The sequence below is a fragment of the Triturus cristatus genome, chromosome 10, assembly GCF_964204655.1.
Source record: "Triturus cristatus chromosome 10, aTriCri1.1, whole genome shotgun sequence".
Lineage (NCBI taxonomy): Eukaryota > Metazoa > Chordata > Amphibia > Caudata > Salamandridae > Triturus > Triturus cristatus.
Genome location: NC_140593.1, coordinates 204,023,258 through 204,047,648, shown reverse-complemented (window position 1 = coordinate 204,047,648; position 24,391 = coordinate 204,023,258). Strand labels below are relative to the sequence as shown.

The 24,391-nt window shown below is 41.4% G+C and overlaps 1 protein-coding gene across 2 annotated transcripts in view; it reads right to left on the bottom strand.

The window, feature by feature from the left end:
• DGKB (diacylglycerol kinase beta) overlaps positions 1-24,391 on the bottom strand; it is a 1,940,047-nt gene that overhangs the window by 1,087,743 nt on the left and 827,913 nt on the right. The gene's annotated exons all lie outside the window — the stretch shown is intronic.

Below are 24,391 nucleotides of genomic sequence, written 5' to 3'. Positions count from 1 at the left end.
AAAAAACTCTCGACAAACACACAGATAATAGTGAAAGAAGCAGACAAGGGTGGCAATATCGTCCTAATGCAACAGAGTGACTATGATAAGGAAATTAACAGACAATTATCAGATCACTTAGCATATACTAGGTTATCAGCCAATCCTTTAAAAAACATAAACTCCTTGATTGAATCTAGACTCACGACATGGCAAGGACAGGGTTTAATAAGTGATGGAGAAGCTAGATACCTGTATAACCCTACACCGAAAGCCCCATGCTTTTACGTACTCCCGAAGGTACATAAACCAGCAGTGTTTCCCCGGGCAGACCAATAGTCTCTGGTCTGGGCTCCCCTACAGAACATATTTCGGAATACGTTGATCACTTTTTACAACCTTTTGTAGTGAACCTTCCATCCTATCTGAGGGACACGGGTGATCTGCTGAATAAATTGGAGGACATTGAGTGGCTACCTGATATGTCGTTTGGCACATTAGATGTGTGTGCCTTGTACACCAGCATCCCATGGGAAGCAGGCTTACGAGCCTTGAAAGACACTTTATTTCAGAGGGATGCCACACTTTATGGACACACGATGATGCTATTAGACATGACCAAATTGGTCTTAGAAAATAATGTATTCATGTATAGAGGGGAATGGTACCAACAAGCAATAGGAGTAGCCATGGGGTGCAAATTCTCACCTTCCATAGCGAATATTTACATGGGTATGTTCGAAAAGCAACATCTTTGGATGAATGGTCCACCAGAACTTACTACACACTTCATGTATTGGGGACAATACATTGATGATATTTTCATCATTTGGACAGGAAGTCAAGCACAATTCATCTTGTTAACGGAATTTCTGAATGACAATACCTTTAACTTAAAGTTCACCTCCAACTTCAGTACCACACATGCTGCTTTCTTAGATATCACTCTCTATGTAAAAGACAATAAAATTATGTCCAAACTATACAGAAAGAAAACGGCATGCAACTCGGTTTTGCATGCTGATAGTGCACACCCCATGGCACAAATCAATGCCATCCCTCTAGGGGAAATGTTCCGTCTCTGTAGAAACTGCAGTGAGGATGAGGTCTTTAAGCAGGAATTACATCTCTTACATGAACGTTTCATATGTAGGGGATATGCACCAAAGGTCCTAAAAACTGCTAAGAAACGAGTGCTTTCCACACCTAGGGACTCACTCTTAAAAAAGAGCAAGAGCGTGGCGAGTAAGAAAAGCACTAATACCAAAGAAATAGGCCTTATTACTGACTTTCATGTGGAGAGTAAGGCAATCTACAAAATAATGTTGAAGCATTGGCATTTGCTACTGCTGGATAAATCAGTGAAGAAATACCTAACTGACAAACCAAAGATTGTGCACAGAAGGAACAAAACTTTGAGGGACATACTATGCAGAAGCTACCTCCCACCAATACCCAAAACGCTCTCCTGGTTACCAACCAAACCAAAAGGGTTTTATAGATGTAAACACTGTAACATGTGCCCCTTGGCTCTGAATGGTATCAAGGAATTTAGGTATAACACCGGTACTACTCACTATATCAGAGATTTCATTAATTGTGATTCAAAATACATAGTCTACTGCATAGTTTGCACCTGTAACCTAATCTATATTGGCAGCACCATCCGCACGCTTAAAGAGAGGATTCAGGAACATATGAGGGCTATTCGAAAAAATGACCAGAGCTATCCTCTGGCAGTACATTTTAACAATATGCACTCAGATGACTCACTTCTCAACATTAAATTTCATGGAATTACACAAGCCTTTAATCACCCCAGAGGGGGTGATCGCACACTGAACCTCAGAAAGTTAGAGGCACAATGGATCATCCGGCTACGGGCCGTAGAACTGGGCATCAACTTTGATAGGGAGCTACAAGTCTTTCTGAAGGATTAGATGCCCTTATACTATTTGCACCGCATACAGGAGCATGTCAGGATGGGTAGGATGTTAATTGGAAATATTACTGGAATATGGAGTGTCTACTAACCTTTACAATTCTTCCTGTGTCTATGTCTAACTTCCTTCTGGACTTTCTTTAATTTTCTTCCTCTATTTGACACAGCCCTTATGGCACTACATGTCTTTTCTTATTGATGTTTGTTGTAGTTTACTATGTAAGGAATAGACGGGTTCTTCACTAGGGCTGAGACAAAACTAACTCCGCCGGTATGAACTATTGTAGAACCGAAGTATGACTTGTTTGGCAGAATGACAGTAGAGTCTATTTATTCATCACTTACTCTCCCGAGTCTGATCGCATATGAGTGGAATTCCCATTGATATCTAGCATTCGCTCACCGCATTGACTGTCAGGGATGTTCATAGGTAGTTAACATACGAACTTCACCTCTTTCGTTGGTTCGTCCACTCCAAGATGGTGGATGTATTTGCAGGAAACGTAGTCCTGTTTCTTTGAATCCAGGAACAGGAAGTCCAATTAAGACATGGATTCTTTCTACTCTTTCTAGTTTGGGATACTAATAGAGGTGACGGTACCGTCAGAGACCGCCCTCACGGACGCCGGCTACACGATTTGCTCAACCACTGCTGAGCGCTTTCTAGTAAGTAAACACGTGATAGTCCGCGCTGATTGTGGATACGGAAATTAGTTTAGCCTTTGACTTTGCTTTAGTTCGAAAATACTTTTTTAGACTGTACTTAACATGTTACTACCGTTCTCTATGCAGGCACCTACTATAGTGCTTTTCGGGAGACACTCTCTGCAACATGGTCATCGTGAGAACTTATTAAGTAAGATTATTGTTGTTCCCTTGTTCCTGTGTTTTTTGCATAGCTTTTATGGCTAGCTCTACGTGTGCGCTTGGGCACTTTTGTTACTCTTGCAAACAAAAGAAGGAGTATGCCCTCTGAGGTCAAATGATACCTCCAAGTTTAAGAGAGGTGTACTGAAAGGGACAATCCTTTTGTTGAAGACCCCTCACTCACCAACCTAGTTGGTGACATGCTTCATCATCGGGGTCCCACCCAGAGGCCGAGTGCCATCTGGGTGTGCTGCGACACCTGATTACAGTGGAGCTGGTGTTATTTGTGTGTGCAAGTGATTGTAGTGTATTAAAATTTGGTCAAGTATTTAACTCTGTAAAAAAAGGTTTTTAATCATAGAGCACTTGATCAATGTTAAAAAAGTCAATGGGGATACCCTATAGGGTTAAATTGGCCCGTGGTATCTATTAATAAAGTGTGAAGTGGGTGAGAAAAAATATATATATATGTGTAGTTGGTCATATATATGAAAAGGTCAGGTCTACATGTTTCAACCCTGGTGGAGAAAGTCTCCGGGTTTTCTTCAGGACCGTAAGTGATGGTGCTAACCAGGGTGGTGTACACGCACTAAGGTGTACCCTGCCCTTGGTTAGTGGTAAAAAAATCCTACTGAGAATCCAGTTGGAATAAAACCTGTGGAGGAAAACAGAAATGAAATATACTTTTTATTTGTATTCTGTAAAGCATTGCTGATTTCAGGTACCTCTCAGTCACTAGAAAGTGATACTATGCCGTGGTTGTGAAGTTTTATCGGCTAATCCAGTCATCCATTTTGTGGTGAAAATAGTGTATATGTGCTCCATTTGTGGAATATGATTTGCATCCATCAAAAGTGCGCTTACACCTTGCTCCAATCATACACTGTTGTGACCAACAGGTGAGAGAGTGCATTCGCTCGGTAACTTACCGGGGTGCACGTGAATGGCGTTGTGACAATCAGGTGACTAACATCTAACATTCGTGTAGTCACTCCGTGTGTCCACAAATAGTCGTACAGGTGAATGTGTGCACTTATACGATACTTTGTGTGGCGTACGTAACTAGCGGCGAGTGATCAAGTGAAAATCACAAATGTCATTCGTCACCAGTGAAAACGCACCGTGCCAGTATTCAATTTATACCGACGACTGGTTAAAACAAGGTTACAACTGACTAGCATACTCAACACGACAACACTCCTGAAACAACCGTGCATGGGGCGAGAAAAATGAAATGAAATTCCAAGGTTGGGCTTACTGGTAATGCGGGAAAAAGATGCCTCGAAAGTGTCGAGAGCACGGACAGAAAATTCACCTTCAATCTGCCGGGGAAAAGGTGTAGAACATAAGTAGACCGAAAGATCGATCCTGAGCGATGCGTGGTGCCCACCCACGAGAAGTCCATATTTACTTACTTGGTGAAAAGGAAGATCAGCTATTATGCCTACAACCGTGTCCCGCCACCGCGTCCCGAGAAATGCCCGGGATGCGGAGAGGAACCGGTGGGGCGTGTCAAGTACTTCCTGGTTGTCCGCGATAGGCTGGGAGTCAGCCAATAGCAACATTGGAATACCCTTGACACTACAAATTGGACATACCGAACACCTAAGAACTTTATTTTGGAGTGTGCTAGTCTAGCACTAAAGAAAAACTTCTTTGAATTTGAGGGTACCCTCTATTTGCAGATAGGGGGTACTTCTATGGGAAGTACATTTGCGTACATTTGCGCCGAGCGTAGCGGGCCTCTACGTGTTCAATTTCGAGAAGAAATTCATATTCACCGAGCAGAATCCTTTCCTCAAATACATCTCTTTTTGGAAACGTTACATTGACGATGTCCTTGCAATTTGGCAAGGACCAGAAAACATCCTAGTGGAGTTCTGTCAGTGGATCAACACCTGTGACCAGAACCTAAGATTCACCCACACCACAGATAGAAACACCATGGTCTTTCTAGATGTTGAGATCATGAAAGAAAAGGACCGCCTGGAGACAATAACCCACTATAAACCTACAGCAAAAAATAATCTATTGAGATTTGAAAGCTTTCACCCTAGGCCTTTGAGAGAGAATCTCCCGTATGGCCAGTATTTAAGACTGCGACGAAATTGCAGTAAAATCAATGACTTTAAAAAACAAGCCCTTGACTTAACTAAGAAACTTGAATCAAAAGGCTATCCGGAGAAGATCCTCAACAAATGCGAAAAAAGAGCGCGCAATCAACCTAGAGCGGCACTTTTGGAAATTAGACCTCCGAAAGAAGGCACCACACCTCTAACTTGTGTAACCACATATAATAGTGCTTCAAACCAAGTAACCAAATCGGTCAATAAACATTGGAAAATCCTCAATACAGGGATCTTCAATTGGGAAAAACCTTTGTTTTCCTACAAGAAAGCAAGGAGCCTAAAAGACACTCTGGTGAATACACGCCCAAGAACGACAGATCTGCAAAAGCAACCAACTGTTCTGAATGCATGGGGTCTACCTGGTATCATCGGTCATTACAAATGTGGCAATTGCAGTGTATGTCATCTCACAGAGAACACCAAAACCCTAAACCTGGAACCAGGAAAAATATGGACCTTGAGAGCTCACACAAATTGCAATAGTACAAATGTAGTATACCTAATCATGTGCCCTTGTAAACTACAATACGTGGGTATGACAACCAGAAAAATCAAACAAAGAATCTGCGAGCATCGCAGCACAATCAGATGCAAAAAAACAATGACCAAACTAACAGAACATTTCCTACTAACTGGTCATACAACTAACGATCTGAAATGGACTGTCATTGAACAGATTACAGCAGGAGAAAAATCACAAGAAAGACTTTTTGAAAAAGAGCAACGTTGGGTGTACAGACTTTCCACTCACAAGAAAGGGCTGAACGATAATATCCCATGGAACTCAGTTCTTTCCAAATAGATGACCTTTCCTTTGGCACAGAATTAACACTTTTCCATCCAAAAAACCAGTTCTGTCCCCCAAAGAAACATACTGGATCAAAAATACTGGATTGTTTGATTTTAGTATGATAGATATATCTGTTGTCTTGTGTGGGTTAAAAATCAGGATAGGTATGCCTGGTATTGACACCTACTATTACCTTACCTTGTACCAACTTATATGTCCCCTTTGAGAAGATTATTTTCAATTCCTTCCTTAGCTTAATACTGACGCTAAGCTTTCCATTAATATAACATTAGATGTTAGCTTACCGCCTTATGCGTGTGCTTTCATAGAGCGGATCACACACCCCCCTCTTTTGAGCCTATTTCTCTCTGCCACTCTCAACCGACCTTAGGCTGCCACATTCGCCCCTATCCATTGGGCTTTTGTTCAATCTTAGCCTATCACGGACTCGACACGCCCTACCGCCTTATGCGTGTAGTTTCATGGAGTCTAATAAACAAACACACACCCCTCAGATTGAGCCTATGCCGCTCTTCGACTTTTAACCGGTCCTAGGCTGTCACTTACGCCTCCATCGACTGGCCCGTATAGGGGAACCAATGTTGCTATTGGCTGACTCCCAGCCTATCGCGGACAACCAGGAAGTACTTGACACGCCCCACCGGTTCCTCTCCGCATCCCGGGCATTTCTCGGGACGCGGTGGCGGGACACGGTTGTAGGCATAATAGCTGATCTTCCTTTTCACCAAGTAAGTAAATATGGACTTCTCGTGGGTGGGCACCACGCATCGCTCAGGATCGATCTTTCGGTCTACTTATGTTCTACACCTTTTCCCCGGCAGATTGAAGGTGAATTTTCTGTCCGTGCTCTCGACACTTTCGAGGCATCTTTTTCCCGCATTACCAGTAAGCCCAACCTTGGAATTTCATTTCATTTTTCTCGCCCCATGCACGGTTGTTTCAGGAGTGTTGTCGTGTTGAGTATGCTAGTCAGTTGTAACCTTGTTTTAACCAGTCGTCGGTATAAATTGAATACTGGCACGGTGCGTTTTCACTGGTGACGAATGACATTTGTGATTTTCACTTGATCACTCGCCGCTAGTTACGTACGCCACACAAAGTATCGTATAAGTGCACACATTCACCTGTACGACTATTTGTGGACACACGGAGTGACTACACGAATGTTAGATGTTAGTCACCTGATTGTCACAACGCCATTCACGTGCACCCCGGTAAGTTACCGAGCGAATGCACTCTCTCACCTGTTGGTCACAACAGTGTATGATTGGAGCAAGGTGTAAGCGCACTTTTGATGGATGCAAATCATATTCCACAAATGGAGCACATATACACTATTTTCACCACAAAATGGATGACTGGATTAGCCGATAAAACTTCACAACCACGGCATAGTATCACTTTCTAGTGACTGAGAGGTACCTGAAATCAGCAATGCTTTACAGAATACAAATAAAAAGTATATTTCATTTCTGTTTTCCTCCACAGGTTTTATTCCAACTGGATTCTCAGTAGGATTTTTTTACCACTAACCAAGGGCAGGGTACACCTTAGTGCGTGTACACCACCCTGGTTAGCACCATCACTTACGGTCCTGAAGAAAACCCGGAGACTTTCTCCACCAGGGTTGAAACATGTAGACCTGACCTTTTCATATATATGACCAACTACACATATATATATATTTTTTCTCACCCACTTCACACTTTATTAATAGATACCACGGGCCAATTTAACCCTATAGGGTATCCCCATTGACTTTTTTAACATTGATCAAGTGCTCTATGATTAAAAACCTTTTTTTACAGAGTTAAATACTTGACCAAATTTTAATACACTACAATCACTTGCACACACAAATAACACCAGCTCCACTGTAATCAGGTGTCGCAGCACACCCAGATGGCACTCGGCCTCTGGGTGGGACCCCGATGATGAAGCATGTCACCAACTAGGTTGGTGAGTGAGGGGTCTTCAACAAAAGGATTGTCCCTTTCAGTACACCTCTCTTAAACTTGGAGGTATCATTTGACCTCAGAGGGCATACTCCTTCTTTTGTTTGCAAGATATTTATCTAAGGGGAATAGGAGTACCCCCCAAGAAAACCCTTTCTCTCTCATTGTTTTTCACACACTTTTGTTACTCGTCATAACGTAAATTGCTGTCTAACTGTGTTTTTTTACTTACAGTACTCGGTGACATTGGGTCTTTTGCCTTTTAGGTTTTCGTTCACTTTATGGGAGGTCATAAGTGTCTGTTTCCCTCCCAATATCGTCCATTACTGTTACTGAACACTGCTTGAATAGCGCGACTTCGATAGCCTGGGCACCCATTCGACTATTTTCGGAACAGAGTTTCCATGGGGGTAAGAACAGATATAACACACACGATTGCGCAGGAGGGGTTCTGATAATGAGTGTAGTACAGTAAATCTCTATTTTATACGTTATAATTGACTTTGCCTCAGCACGTAATTTTGGATATTGTCTTTTGCTATGAAATGATATATGTTTATATACATTAATAAACAGTCACTTACTGATTCCGCCTTTGCCCTTATTCTCAGGTCCGTGTGAGACTCTTGGGTTCGCTTTGATGACGCTTACAATTGCGCAGGAGAGGGCCTTTAATAATGAGCGGACCACAGTAAGCTCTTACCGTTCACGCTACTACTGACCCTGTCGTAGTGTCTAATTTTGGTTAGTCCTTGTAATAAGTTATATACAAATCTTGCGGGAGAGGCATGGGTCGACTGGAGATAAGAATCGTGTTTCTTTCTTACTCCTCTTTCAGTTAGGCGTTTGCCTGGATTACCTTGGAATCCAGCCAATTACTCACGTCAGGGCACGAAGTCCCAGACCTTGAACTTTTGTGACTACGAAAATATTCTCTCAGTCCACCACATAGGATTCTCGCACATAAGGTAATGGGGTGTCAGGAACGAAGTTGTGGATGGGCTAGTCCCAAGATAACAAAACATGTCGATTACAGATATATCATTATTTTGTCGTTCCTAAATGGCTGTTACATATGTATCTATTCCAGAACACGGACAGACTGGAAAGCATTCGCCTACAGGTGTTCGGGACATATCCTGACCTAGCATTGGAATTTTCCTTGGGACTGCAAGGTCAAAATATATTCGTTGCGCTAATTATTGATACAACAGAAGGTAAAACTCCAAGACCTTGCATTTCTTGATTGATTATTCGAGAGCGTTACCATGACTAACTAGGGGTCTCTTGGATCTTTTCTATCTACTTCATGCTCTTGACTATTGTTTTATCTGCTCACTCGACATGGTTCGGTCTGTGACTTGACACTTGGGATCTATTTTTCCTGCCTTCTGGTTGACCTAGCTATTGGGTCTATGGTGAATAGTACTGTGCCATTAAATGGAACTTGCACTACCCTCGGTGAAACGTAAATTATTTGTGGGAGCACACTTTTTACATGTGACTGAAACTAACACACATGAGTTTTACTATAGGACCGAATTATGCTTATTACTGCAATTGTACACTGGAATCTGGCTTATATGTTCCATAACCTTACTCCAACAGCCTTGAAAAAGTTACATCGGTAACGAAACACGTGTCGGCTGTTTTTGGATCATCATTCTACCATACTTTGAACACGTCTTTACTTGTCTATGCTGCACGAGAAACTGGTGCATCATACAGAAATTATTCAGATATTGTTGTATTTAGAATTTGGAAGTTTGAATTGGCTGTTTTTGGATCATCATTCTACCATACTTTGAACACGTCTTTACTTGTCTATGCTGCACGAGAAACTGGTGCATCATACAGAAATTATTCAGATATTGTTGTATTTAGGATTTTGGAAGTTTGAATTACGTGTTCATGTATTACTTACTTATGTTGTGAATATTAGAATCCAGATTCATATGCAAATTAAACCAATCATGTGTTATGACTGAACCTTGCTGGTACAGTACTGTTTATTTGTGAACATCGGGGGAAAGCTAAAACTGTGAATACTAATACTGTTGTGTTTAAGTTCTCACCTTCACTATACTGTGTGACACGCTAATTTGTTACATAAGAGTGCCGGGATAGTACCCAGTTAGAAGTACTGTAAGAAGTACATCCACCCTACTTCTGAAACCTCCCAAATTCAAATGAAAAAGAACTTAGAATCGTGTTTTCACGGGTCTTGCTCCAAGAATTTGGAATGCTCTTCCTCCCGAGTTCAGATCCAACCCATCCACTGCATCTTTCAAGAAACATATCAAAGGTCTAATATTGAGTGAACATTGACAGCATTAACCAGTACTCCTTGCCAAGCCCCCTCTTTCTACGTATGTGATACTTCTTTCATACGGTTGGTTCAATGTATTATGCTTTGTCTGTTCACTTGGTATCTCGTTCAATTTACCTTCTGAAACTGTTCTGGGCCCTCCAAACTGGCTCACTTCCTCTGCCCCTGACCTTGATTGTTTCTCCCGTTTGTTTTGAGAGTGTGTTTATTAACTACATCATTTGTGCCATTATTTTGGCTTATTCGTGTTATCGTCACTTTGTACAGCACTCTGATGCCTGTAAGGGTCATGTTCGCACTTTATAAAACTTATCAAATAAATAAATAAATAATACATATCTAGTCACCTAGTGAGAGGAAACTCTACACGCAGTTCAGGTTTGGTACACTTCCCCTACACTCTTTTACTAGCTCTTGGCACTGTAACCAAATTCATTCCCAGTCTTGTCCTTGCTTCCTCGCACCAAAAGAATCACTTGCACATGTCTTTTCCACCTGCCCAGCATATTCTCCTCCAAGAGCCAGGTGACTCATGGCCTTATGCAAGCAGTTGGGAACTCGTGAGCATGGCAAAGTCTTTCATATTCTTAGATCTGACACTAGACCCTTGTTTGCCTACTCACTTGCAAAATTGCTGGGCCACATGTGGGGTATTAGGAGGAAATAGCAAAAGCCCAGTTTTTATTGATGTTTAATTGTTGCATACAAGAAAACTATTGCCTACTCATGGCCTTGTAGACATTTTTGCTGCCACTGCTAGTATCTGTTTCATAGCAATGCCTTTTAATACTCTACTCCAATATTCATAATAATCACATTTCATTCATGATCTTATATTTTACTTGTAATATTGTATACAATGTTTACAATGCACATTGCACTTTTATGGTCTGACAACTTAATTAAAGTTTCTTTTGATTGATTGAGTGTCATGGAGTGTCACAGCGGGATGCAGAATGGAGTGGTTTAGAGTGGAGTGGCATGTCGTAGAGATGAGTGGAGTGTAGTAGAGCGGAGTGGACTGTGGTAGAATGGAGTGACATGTCGTAGAGTGGAGTGGCATGTCGTCGAGTTGAGTGGTATGGAGTTACGTGGAATTGCATGTCGTACAGAGGAGTGGTGTTTCATAGAGTAGAGTGGCATGTTGTACAGGGTCATATAGTAGAGTAGCATGGAGCACAGGGATAGAGTAGAGGACAGGGTAGTGGCATGTGGTACAGTAACGTACAGTGGTGTGTCATAGAGTGGTGTGTTGTAAAGAATCTTAGAGTGGAGGGGTGTAGACTGGAGTGGCAGAGAGTGAAGTGGAAACTTGTGGAGTGATGTAGAGTAGAGTGAAATTTCATGCAGTGGAGTGGTGTGACGTATTGTGGAGTGGAGTGAAATGTTGTACAGTGGAGTGGCATGGCATAGGTTTGAGTGACATGGAGTGTTATAGAGTAGAGTGGATTATCGTAGAGTGGAGTAGCATGTCGTAGGGTGGAGTGACATTTCAAAGAGTGGCATGGTACAGTGAATTAGAAAGGAGCGTGTCGTAGAGTAGAGGGGTGTGGCATAGAGTGAGGAGGCATGTCCTACAGTAAAGCGGAGTGTCATAGAACCAAGAATGCAGACTAAGTGTGATGTGAACAATATTTTGCAATCAAAAATTAAAAGGCAACCGTATTGTTTAGATGATCCTTAAATCCGTGTTCTTGGTTTTAAGGGGAAATATACCATAGAACAGTGTTTTTTCACATTTTTCTATGCTAAATTGTTTTTAAAAATGCGTTAGGTACCGTGGTAGTTTCTAGGTAGTACCTTGGTACTCTGCAAACTTCTTTTTAATACATATTAGTACATAGTAACAAAACTACTTTTAGCTACCTTTAGGCACTTATAAAAACAAACTCAACCATTCCTATCCATCTTTAAAACAGTTGTGCACTATATTTACACTTAAAACCCAGAACACAGCCAATGCTTGATCCAATAAATATGACTGCTATTTTCTTTTGTAAGGGCAGTTATTAGCCAATCATATACTATTTTTTCATCGCGACCCAATTCATCACTACGTTTTAGTGCCTTATAACTTTAAAACCACTTCATATTCTACTACCAAACACGAATTACTGAAAGCAATATCTGACTGGCCATTTTGACACTTGTTGGACTTGGTGTCCTTGACGTAGATTTCCCCCAACTTTTTCCCTTCCAGCCTCCTGTTTTTGCTGTACACTTTACCGCTACAAGCTAGTGCTAAAGTGCTTGTGCTCTCTCCTTTAAACATAGTAACATTGTCTTACACCCAACTAAATCATGTAATGTATTTGTACGCCCCTAGTAAAGTGGGCTACTTGTACTCAGGGCATGTAAATTAAATTCTACTAGTTGCACTGATTATGCCACCCACTTAGGAAGCCCTTTATACATATCTCAGGCCTGCCTTTGCATCCTGGGTGTGCAGTTTTAAACAGCCATTTCCACCTGGCAAGGTAAACCTCTTACCAGGCCCAAATCTCAGATTTTTATTACATGCAATGCATCCTAGTGTAGGCCCTAAACAGCACAGAGAGCAGGATGCAGTATGAATGAAAAGTTGAACATGTACTTTTACGTTTTACATGTCCTGGTTGTAAAAAAACCTCCTAAATGTGTTTTTGAATACTTTGAGGCCTTCCGCTCCCATAGCGTAACATTGGGTTAACTTATTACACTTAATAAGTGATCACTTTCCATTAGGAGTAGGAAGGAATGTCAAGTTTGAATTTTAAGTCACAATTCTGAAAATGCCACGTTTAGAAATGTTGGCATTTTCTTGTCCTAACGTTGCTGCCTGCTGTTTGTATTGCTCCCAGACAGTGAAACAAAGGGCCACAGGTGTTGGCAGGATAGGCCATCTCTGATTTGATGAAGTGGAGGAGCTGTCACAGACCACACTTGCATGTCACAAAGGCTCTGCCTGAGTACCCTCAAAAAGTGTCTCACAATAGCCTATGTTCACCCACACAATGTGGGACCAGCGCAGGGAAGCAGGTAATTACAAACACCTCCAGGGGTGGAACCCTCCAGGCCATTCTTCTACTTGAAATGGGAACCATATATAAATATTTGACCCTCAGATCCACCTCTTCAGTACACCTCTGGACCTGTGGAAGACTCAGAAGGACTGCTGTGCTGCTCTGCAAAAAGGACTGCTGTACTATTGCCCTGCAGGGACACCAGAGGGATATAAAGGGATAGTTGGCAGGCCTCCTGATCAAAGCCTTAGGGACAAAAGGCTCCAACCACCTTGAACCCTGCACAGGGACTCTGCCTGTTGTGTGTCCTACCCTCCCAAGTGGTGCCACCCATGTTAAGGGCCCGTGGATGTGGGCCTGAATGTACCCTGGCAGCTCAGCTGTGTGCCCAGCAGAACCCATGTGCCACAAAGCATCACCTCACGCAACTCCGCATTTGAAGCACTGCATGACGAATCTCCAGTGTAGGACATTGCATCGCAGCCTGCAGCCCATCGGAATTACCACTGCGTGATGCATCTGCGAAGCCGGCCTTCGCATTGCAAACCCCTGGTTGATAGCATCCTTCACGATGGCGCCACGTAACTTCTTCAGAACAAGCCGGTGCGTACTGCATTTTCCTCGCAGGACTTCACATCACAATTGGCATCCTCGAGCTCAATTCAGGACCTCACATCACAGCATCGCAGCTTTCTGGAACTGCCAATGTGTGATGTATCTCCATAGTAGGATTTCACATCGCCCCTGCTACGCGACACATCCTAGACACGGGATCACTGCTACCATGATTTAAGGTAATTTATTCAGCAGGCCTAACTCCGCCCCCTGTGCTTTTTGGCACCATTTTCACAACAATCTTTAAAATTGAATATCTCCAGTCCTACTGATTTAATTTTAGTAATTTTGGTCTTAAATAATTTAATACATTATACTCTATTTCTCATATTTGGTGTGGAATTTTTCTTGTGTTGAGTTTTCTCTTTATTACTGTTTGAAGTGCACAAACATTTACACATTGCCTCTCAGTTAATCCTGACTGCTTTTGATCCAAGCTACTAGTGGGTTAAGCCCAGATAAATGTGGGGTTTGATTGTGTTTCACCCTGACAGAGACTGTGGCATCTGTTTGAGTATTCCAAACAGAACTACATTTACCAACATGTAAGGCTCCAAGAGAGGGCTACATGGCCCCTCTCCTTTGTACATTAAGCCCCAGGAGGTGGTGGTTCACGAGGCTGTGGGGGCCATGTGGTAGGGTAGGTGGTGGTCCCTGGGGCAGCGGGAGAGCTGGGAGGCTCCACTAATAATGATGTGACTGCCCTGCGGAGGTGGTGGTCACTGGGGTTTTGAATAGCCCGAGGAGGTGAAGCGTGTGCTTTATATTTTGTAACTTTCTTTTTTAAAACACTTCCTGGATTGTAGTTTTGAAGTATTTGCAGCAATCAGATCATGAGATCGGGAGGGGTCACGGATTCACCACGGCCTCAGTTGTATATCTTAAAAATCTTAAAGTTTTTCAGCATCTACTGAACAGATTACATTTAATAAAAAGAGTGCTTTCTGGAACAAGAGCTACCTTTCTGCCAACTTTGGTGTAATTTCGTTCAGCAGTTCGGGCTGTAGCTGTGTCTAAAGTTTCCTCTAGAAATTAACATGGAGAAAAGCATTTTGGGACCACCCTCCCTCTGTTTTCTTGGCGGTTGCTTGACAGACCATGATGAAATTTTCTAGACAGCAGCTGAAGTGACTATCGTATTAGTTTTGAAACTTTTGCGAGGATGCTTCTAACGATGCAAAGACATGGGCAAATGAAAAATCACTCTTCCTATGGAAACTACATCCTAACTATAACTATCTACTGAGTAGGTAATATATATACTATTACCCCAGGTCCACTCCCCTTTATCGATTTTTGATTGCTGCTTGTTCCACAATTTTTCTTCTACTGCCTTTGCTGCTCCTCCTTCTCCTTTTATGCTCACTCCACTAGTGTATAAATACACATATATTGGTTCAACAATAGAAGCCATCAGGAGCAAATTTTTTATTACCTTATATTTCAGAACTCATTCCCTCTGCATCATTTTGCATCCAGTTCCAAGCTTTCTTTAGCATGTGGTCCATACAGTTTTTCTTGAGTGAAGGTTCTGACTCTCCACTTTGTGCCTCTTTATTCATAGTGACAAATCGGGCATTCCTGTTCTCAAACGTTTGCGATGGAGTGTCCTGTCCGCAAAACCTCAACAAGTATCTACAATATGATTGGTGATATTCATAATATAATAGGAATCACACAAGCAAAGTTTCACGTAGACCCGTATTCTTGGTCTACTCGTAGTTTGCATGCTTTCACGTAGCCTGGCAGTATTTCCTCAAGACTGCACCTTGTTCCTGAACGTGACTATGCTTGGCCCGATTCACAAAGGTAAAGTGAGACGAAAGACTACATTTACGACTTTTGGTATTCACAAAGGACATTTACTATTCGTAAATGCCATTTATGAATTCTGAAAGTCGTAAAGTTTGAGTTTCGTCTCACTTTACCTTTGTGAGTCGGGCTCAGTGTGTTCTGGTGACTCCAGAGTTTGATGAATGTCTTAGTTTTTTATAAAAACAACTTTAAGGGGGTGCAAAAGGCGCGATTTTCTTATGAAAACCCACATGCAGAAACTGTAAGCTTTGGCTAGTAACCATAGGATTAAATGTTGACTGCACTAAATGCAATGAACTAAAGCAATAACACTAGTTTACATGTTAAAATGCAAATGTTACAAACGTTAACCATATGTTCATGAAAAATCAAGCTCAACCCAAACATTATTGCTCCAATTGCTTAATAATTGTATCTTATGTGACATGCACGACAACCCTGATAAACCCATATGACATCAATTATTGTTGGAAAAGTGGGACACTAAGTTCCTTATGGTTTGCTAATGTCATATACAATTCTATAGTTTCAATGATAAATGGAGGTAACCCTGGAATTCAGCTTGCCAGTGGGTTAGGTTAGACAATTGCATATATTAAAATACTTCCCCTATATTAACGCACAAGCTGGATGTCACTCAAGTGGTACATCTGGCAATGCCTTTTTAATAATTGTATTTAAGATACATACTAGGGAATAATTATTCTGAGTTATTCTGAGTGCCATGATGCTCTGAGTAGTCGGTTTCCTGAAAGGTGAACCAATATAAATTCATTTTCGAAATATATGTATTCTTCATCCAATTAAAAACATTTCAATGGAACAAAACCTGAATTTTGTCAAGACAAGAGCCTCACCTCGGGAAATATGCCATTAAACTGCATACTGGTAGAACAAAGCTTGCGGGGAGTTTGATACAAAAACTAACTTCACTAATAGGTGTAGGCGGAAGTACATCTCTTGATAGAAGTTTAGAAGATTTGTGAAGGTTGACTTTCACAAAAAGGCTTGCATCTACCTTATGGATTTCATTGCATGCATGTATTGACATCTGAGTATGTTATGAGCTAGCTTGCATATTTAATTATCGTTTTGCAAATACATTTGGTTGCCATCTTCTTTACATGAGTTAGGCCTCTTCGTTTAATCGGCTCTTTATTTTAATAGCATTATCTGCTAATACTTGTAGCACTCGTTTTTCTATATTCCCCTAGAATAAAATAATAAGCTACATTTAGCTAAAAATTACATTTATCGAGATAGCTTAATATAGATAATGGAAAATACTCATGGTTAATCCCTTTTGATCTTTTGCTGCAAGGTTATTGTTATTTTTACGAGTTCAAACATTCTCCTTATTCAGAGCTGCTAACATTATTTGGTTTGAGATAAAGGAAACTAACAGCCAAATCAAATCTTCTCTATACAGACCCCCTGGATATTGCAGCATGGATTAGCACATTTAGCGGCACAAATATGATAATTTAGCGACACAAGTATGGGAATTTTGCTGCATTTTTGTGGCACTGCAATTTGCAATTTTTTCAACACCAAATGCAGAGATATTATTTTTATGAGGTATTTTACAACATGAAAGTTTCCCCCAAAGCACTGTGCACAGAATTTATGCTGCCAGGTTTCTCTACTGTGTGTGTCAGTAATACTTTGACCTGCCCAAGAAGAGTCATCAGGGTTCCTTCTCGAATTTCAAATGAGGGAATCATCGTAAAATGAAGATTTTTAAAGCATTTGAAAATGGAATATGAATTTTCAGACATATTGGTGCTGCCTCTACTACTGAACAAATAATTGCGGTTCTGTATTTATAACTTTTACACTTTTATATGTTGTTTATGCCTTATTATCCCTGGGTCTACTGTTGATGGTCAACACAAATACACACACACCCTCCCCCTCCCCCTCATTATGGGGCATATTATCAAGAACGGCGTTAAAATTCGCCGCTTTAGCGGCAGGAAACTGTCGCTAAAGTGGTGATAATGGGCTTGATAATATGGGCTTGATAATATGCCCTTGAGAATTCCAATAGAAGCCCATGTTCTGGTGTGAACATGCGCTTCTATGTGCATTCTCAAGGGCATATTATCAAGCCCATTATTGCCTCTTTAGCGGCAGTTTCCTTCCGCTAAAGCGACGATAATGTTAACGCAGTTTTTGATAATATGCCCCTATAAACGTAAGTTAATAATGAGTGATGGGTCGGTGAATTCAACACCAAAAAAATCAGATAGTTATGGATTGCAAAGTATACCATATACTCGAAACCACTCGCCATGTATTGGTAGTCATCCATTTTCATATGCAATCCGTAAAGTGGCATATTAAGAACGATGGGTGGCGTAAGTTGTGGAATGTGTTGCATACATTGCAAACCATTACTGGCAAGTTTCATGGTGCTTTTTAATTTCAGTTAGCTGAACCATAACTAACCTTTAAATGTAGAGATTATTTTATTTTTTTAGAAACACAGCATTCAACCTGTCATGGGTCAAGATCCTGCACCCAAACCACTGTGAGCATCCACCCACTGTTTTCGCTCAGCCTAAAACCATGCTCAACAGTGTTTGTAGTATTGCCTTGGCCAGTTAATCCTCTGATCAAACATGGCACAAGTTATAACCCTGTACGCAACCATTTCTGGATGGCTCAGCACTGTTTTGCACCCCGTGTTCTTTTCCTATAAATATACATTTTTGTAAAAACACTTTTGCCACAATTTTTAATTTTGTTTTACCAGTGATTTTAAATTAAAAAGTACAATTTGCAACTCAAAATAGCGCATTTTTTCCTGTGTGGTTCAATTTTAATGAAAATTGCTATTTTATCTCCGCAAACTAATTTTTTCAGGATTTTTTGTCAGTCATTCTCCAAGTGTATGAGTTGCTCCCAGGAGTCGGATATCTACCATAGTACTCTTTCATTTCTCCAATTTTGTTGCACATCACTAATTTTAAAACCTTTTTGAAAATTTGCAATTTTCAAGGTGGTTATAAAAAATTATTTCCTTCATCAGTCTGTCATATTTGAGAAAAAAATCAATTGAGATTGGCAGTATTTTTGATTTTCAGAATCACACTTTTAAACACTGGAGATACGGAAATATATTAAAAAAAAGAGCCCACTTGGCATCTTTTCAAAATGCTTATAGCTTCAAATCTCCTTCAGTAGTGTTTGCTGTACGCTGCACTCTTCTACATTGTAAACTGTCTTTTGTGCATAATGCAAATCCCTAGTTTTCCCAGACTTATCCTATGAACAAAAATCTTTGCTATGGCCAAGATCCCGCTTTACCAGCTTAGATTTCTTTTGTATATAATATAAATTATCCCTGAACAAGACCAAAACAACTTAGTTCAGTCACTTGTTTCAACTAGACTGCAATATGGACTCTCATTTGTCATTGGCCTACCAAATATTCATTTCAATTCCCTTAGTCAAGAGGAGGGAGTAACGGCACTCCAGAGGGGTATGCTGTCAGCTAGATGAATACAAATTCATTAAAACTCAACGGGGACAAAACAAAGTTCCTGTGCTGTCCGGTAAGAAAGATTCCTATGACTCTCACTTCCAATTTTTGGCCCATCTCCCCTCCCCTCTGCTAATGAGCTACTGCAATCTGACATGGTTCATAACTGGGAGGGTCATCTTCGACAAGAAGTTATCTCCAGAGGACCACATCACAAAAGTAGCAGGCACATGCTTCACACTATTATGAAGTCTTAGAAAAGTGCTATAACTGCTGCCCGCTCAAGCCAAATTGCTTGTAGCGCATAGCATCATTCTCAGTAGCTTGGGCTGCTGTAATACCCTGCTACTTGGGACCCCGGAATATCTTTTGAATAGACTGTATAGAGTCCAAGGGGCTGCAGCAAAACTTGCCTTAAACAGACCTCGCAGGTCATCAGCATCTGATGCCTTGGAAGAACTGCACTGGCTGCCATTAAAGCAGAGGATTCTGTTTAAAGCTATGTGCATTGTGTTCAAAGCACTAAAGGGTACTGGCCTGATAACCCTACAAAGAAGAATGAAGGGGTATGGCCCGGGACAGCATCTCCGTTCCAGCACTGCAAATTTGTTCTGCATCCATAAGTTTAGGAAGGCAAGACAAGGGAGACAGGCCTTATAAGTCAAAGTGGCCCATCTTTGGAACAAGCTGCCACCAACTCTTAGATCAGCTACAACTCAGTTACAATTTAGGAAAGGTCTAAAGACATGGCTAATCCCAAATAAACCTGCTACATATTTTTCTGGATGGTTACATGTAGCAGTGGTACCTACCCACCAGGATGCCAGTTTGGTGACACTTGCGCTCAACAAATGAAATACATTAATAAAAAGTGCTTTACTGCATGCAGCATCTCGCTTAGTTTCTAGATACAAGAAATTTGAACATATTACCCATATTCTTACAACACTATAATGGCTTCTAGTAGAAGTAAAAGCATTATTTATTTTATGAAGTCCCAACTGTCATATAATGGCAGTTTGACCCTCTCAAATATCTCCCTATCTTTCTGTCCCAATCCTCTCACTACTTTCTGAGAGCTCTTGCCCTTTAGATATTCTGTCTTGATACCTTAAGTATAGATTCCACTCTTTGACTCTTGGTTCCTTTTAGTGTCACTTCCTTGTCTGGTGTTCTGCACCTGCCTGCTGCTTCCATACAGTGCGACTCTTGCTTGCTGTTCACAAGTCTAATTACCTTTCATGCTTATTGAATTATGTATAAACTATTGTTTTGCTGATGTGATGCCCTTATTCTCTGCCCAGAAAACGTTTCACTAATCCTTGCTTCTCTCCTTCATTTGCATAGTTGTCCTCTTCTCCCTACTTTGTTGCTAAATTATTTTGCGGCTGTTTACAGGTTGAGGTTGGTTTTACTCATGTGTCAGATTAATATTTTTTGTTCTTGTTTAATATTATACGGAAACTACTTTTGTTCCTTTAAAGTGTGCTCTAATGCCATTTTGACAAATTTGTCCTACAGAAAACTGCACAAAAAATAATATAGAACGAAGGTCAGAAACCTTGCTATAGCAATGAAGAGCCACCATTAGGGATATTGACAGGTGGAAATAGTATTCAATTATCAAGTACCATACCCAGGGAATTAATGCCCCACTCACCTTGAATTTAGAGATAACATATTGCTGCGCGGGCAAGAGACCCTTACTAACCACCACAGTAACGAGTGGGGTTCCTAACCCTTAAAATAGCAATTAAAAACAAATTAACTAGCAACAACTTGTGCCTTAGGAATACTTGGTGGAGCAAATTAAATAAAATGCACACTCTTCATATCGAGGTTAAGAACCACACAGAACCTACTGCAATAGGCACACTTTTCAAAACCATCCATTACCATGCCGGTAGCTTATGAGAGTGAACCCAGATCTTTGCAGAAGATAGACTGTGGTAGTTATGAAAAGAAAAATATTGGTTCTCACAGATTGCAAAGCCAGAAATAAACTGGGTGACAGCATCTGAACCTGTACAGGTTTGTGATCAAATAAAACTGGGTGGAAAGGAAACTCAAACTCATATCACTCATTCACTCATGGGGAACACTCATAAAACAATCAAACAAGTGATTAGCACAACTGTTGATCAACTGTACCTTGCATTCCCGAAGGTACTCACAGATCATCAGTCATTCAGGAAGGAAGCAGGACTAAGCATTGTTAGACCTTTCAGCCTTAGGGTTCTCTTGACCCAATTGTTTTTGCTTTTTGCCTGCCCACTGAATCATTTTGTTGGCCTTCAGACTCTAAGCACTTTACCACTGCTAATCAGTGCTAAAGGGCATGTGCTTCTTCCCTAAACAATTGTGCAAATGGTGTATACCCGATCGGTCTATTTAATTTACTTGTAAGTCTCTTGTAAGGTAGTATGCCACATTCCGAGAGCCTGTAAGTTTAATACTACTTGTGGGCTGCAGCACTAATTGTGCAAACCACAGAAGTAGCCTTTCAAACCTGTCTCAGACCTGCCACTTCAGTGCCTGTGTGCGTAGTGTACAGACACTATGACTTGACATTTAAAACTACTTGCCAAGCCTAAAGCTCCCTTTTTATTACATATAAGTCACTCCGAAGGTAGGACCTATGTAGCCTTAAGGGCAGTGTGCTATGTAAGTAATAGGTAGGGCATGTACTTTTATGCTTTGCATGTCCTGGTTGTGACAAACAGCCTATTTAATTTTTTGAACTCTGTGAGGCCTACTCCTCACATAGATTAGCATAATACAGTTTTAAGCTGCTATTCCTGGTAAAAGAGGAGGTTTTTTTCATGTTTCATAGGTTTGAATGGTACTGATAAATCCCTCTTACTGGTAAAGTTGGATTTAACATTAATATTTTGGAAATGCCACTTATAGGAAGTGGACATTTCTCTGCATTTACTTCTCTGTTTGCCTGACAGCCTATCTCCAATCCACATCTGGGATGGGTGACAGCTACACTTTATGCATTCCCTATAGGCAGCCACAACACAGGATGGATAGGTGTGTCTGAGTGCCAATCTACATAAATCTGCATTCTGATGGCCTTGCCTGTGCAGGATGAAAGGGAAGGACTAACCCTTCACTTGAATAGGTAGTGTCCTATCCCCACACAAAGGGCTGCTTTACCACCTATAGATAGCCTGGCAGACAGGACTGGGCTGAAAGGGGAACCTATGCACTTCAGGAGGTGTGCATCCTGTTGCTTGAGACTCAGAGATTTCAAAGTATCTACACCTGCTCCTGTGCCTGGCCCACTGGAAGTCACCCACATACTTTCTACATGGATTTCAATGCATCGCCTGTTTGTGTGTAACAGAACCTATACATCATCCCAGTTGTCGGAGCAAATTTTGCACATTGCACCTGAACCAGCATTTTACCTCCAGAGATTGATGCATCGGACAGTGCATCAGTGTCGCTGCAGCTTGGTCTGATCGTCGCATCCCCATGTCCAGCCGCGGCCTATGCAGGTAAGAGAGGTGGGGCTGTGGGGCAGGTGCTGGGGGATTTCAATAGACGATGACGAGGGAAAATGATCATCTATAGAAATCCCCCCGCCCGGCCCCACTGCCCCACCACTCTTACCTGCACGGGCCGCGGCTGCCGATGTCTGCATGGTAGAAACCAGCACTTAAGTCGACGCCTCTTGATTCTGGCACCTGTCTTCAGAACCGATGCATCGCCTTCATTGTATGGAGAAGAAAAACGCAATGTGTTGCTTGTGACCACGAAAGGTATTTAGTTTACCAGGGCCTGCGTGGGTCCTGAGCTACCTCAGAGTCAGCCCGAGCTTTGACTTTGCCCTGGTGTAGTGTGACCTAAAGTAACCTTTTTCATGCTACTTGCTTCTAAGCGTTTTACTGCATTTATTCTATTTGAATTCAATATCTCAACTTTTGTACAATGGATTTTTGCTCTTGTTTTGTTAATAATATATTAATTTATTTTATAAACCTGTGTTATTTTTTTTGCAGTGTATTCATTGTGTTACTGTGTTATGTTATGTTATGTTACATACATTTGTAATGCGCACTGCTGCCCCAGCTAAGGGGCGTCCAGGCGCATGGCAGGTAAAAATGCAACACCACAGGAAACACAACAGAAAGGAGGAAAGTGAATTTATTAAAACAAAAAGGTGTGTGTGTGTGTGTTGCACAAAAACTTTTCACACTGCCTGCTCTGTGCCAAACTGCCAGAGGGTGAACACAGGTTATCTTTTATTGTGTTACCAGCTTAACCTGACTAGGATTGAGAGTTTGGCTTGGACAGGGTGTATACCTTTTCCAACCAGAAGCTCCATTTCTAACAAGCATACTTGCAGCCATTTATTTACAATGAATTTCAATGTCAGAAAAATCAGATCATCACACTTCATGCACTTAACAACTTTTAATAAGTGGCAAAAGGTAGGGAATTGGGTTATTGGTTGAGGGGGGTGGAAAACCTACTCAGGCAACAACCACAATCCTAGTCAGAGTGAAACATAAAGAGTCACTAAATTAACCTGTGCTTGACCTGATGGGTGCTTAGCACAAAGCAGTCAGGCTTAACATAGAGGCAATGTGTAAAGTAGGCAGGCAGCACACAAACAGTAAAAAAGTAAAAACACAGCACAAGACATATCCCAAACCAATTCAGAAAAATAAAGTATATTTAGTTAATACAATTTTACTGGAAAAACAAAAATCCAATCTGTAGAACCAGAGATATATGTTAATGTTTGTAGTGAAAATAGCATCTAAAAGCACAAAGTACCGATCGCAGTCATCTGATCGTGCTAGACTGGGGGAAAGTTGCAAGTTCAGGCCAATCACTTTGGAGCGTGGGTCAGATACAGGGACCAGGTTAGTCCAGTTGAAAAGTTACTTTGTAAGCCTGGCGCAAAGAGTTTCATTCATTAAGGAGGAGAAGTTTATGAGGAGAAGGCTGTGCATCGCGGACGGTTGTCACTGTAGTACCAAGAACCAGTTGAGTGTCGTAGGCAGTCGTTCCTGTAGATTCATATTGCCAGTCATTGCGGGCTGTCATTGCTGTAGCACAAAGTGCAGATAACATCAATCAATCAGGGTTTGTAAAGCATGGCTACTCACTGTGAGGGTCTCAAGGCACTGTGGGGGAAGGAAGACGTAGCAGATCAGACTAGGTGCTGAGTTCATCCGAGAGCCAGGTCTTGAGGTCCTTCCTGAATTGCGTCAGCGAGGGTGATTTCCTGAGGTGGATGGGTAGGGTATTCCATGTCTTGGAGGCAAGGTAGGAGAAGGACATTCCTCCAATTCTGTTCTTGTGGATTGACGGGAAAACTGGGTAGAGTGGAGGTGTCTTTTTGGTATGTGGAATCTGAGGCGGTGATTCAGGTATGTGGGTCCGGTGTTGTGAAGGACCTTGTATGCGTGAGTGAGGAGTCTAAAAGTTATTCTTCTTTTG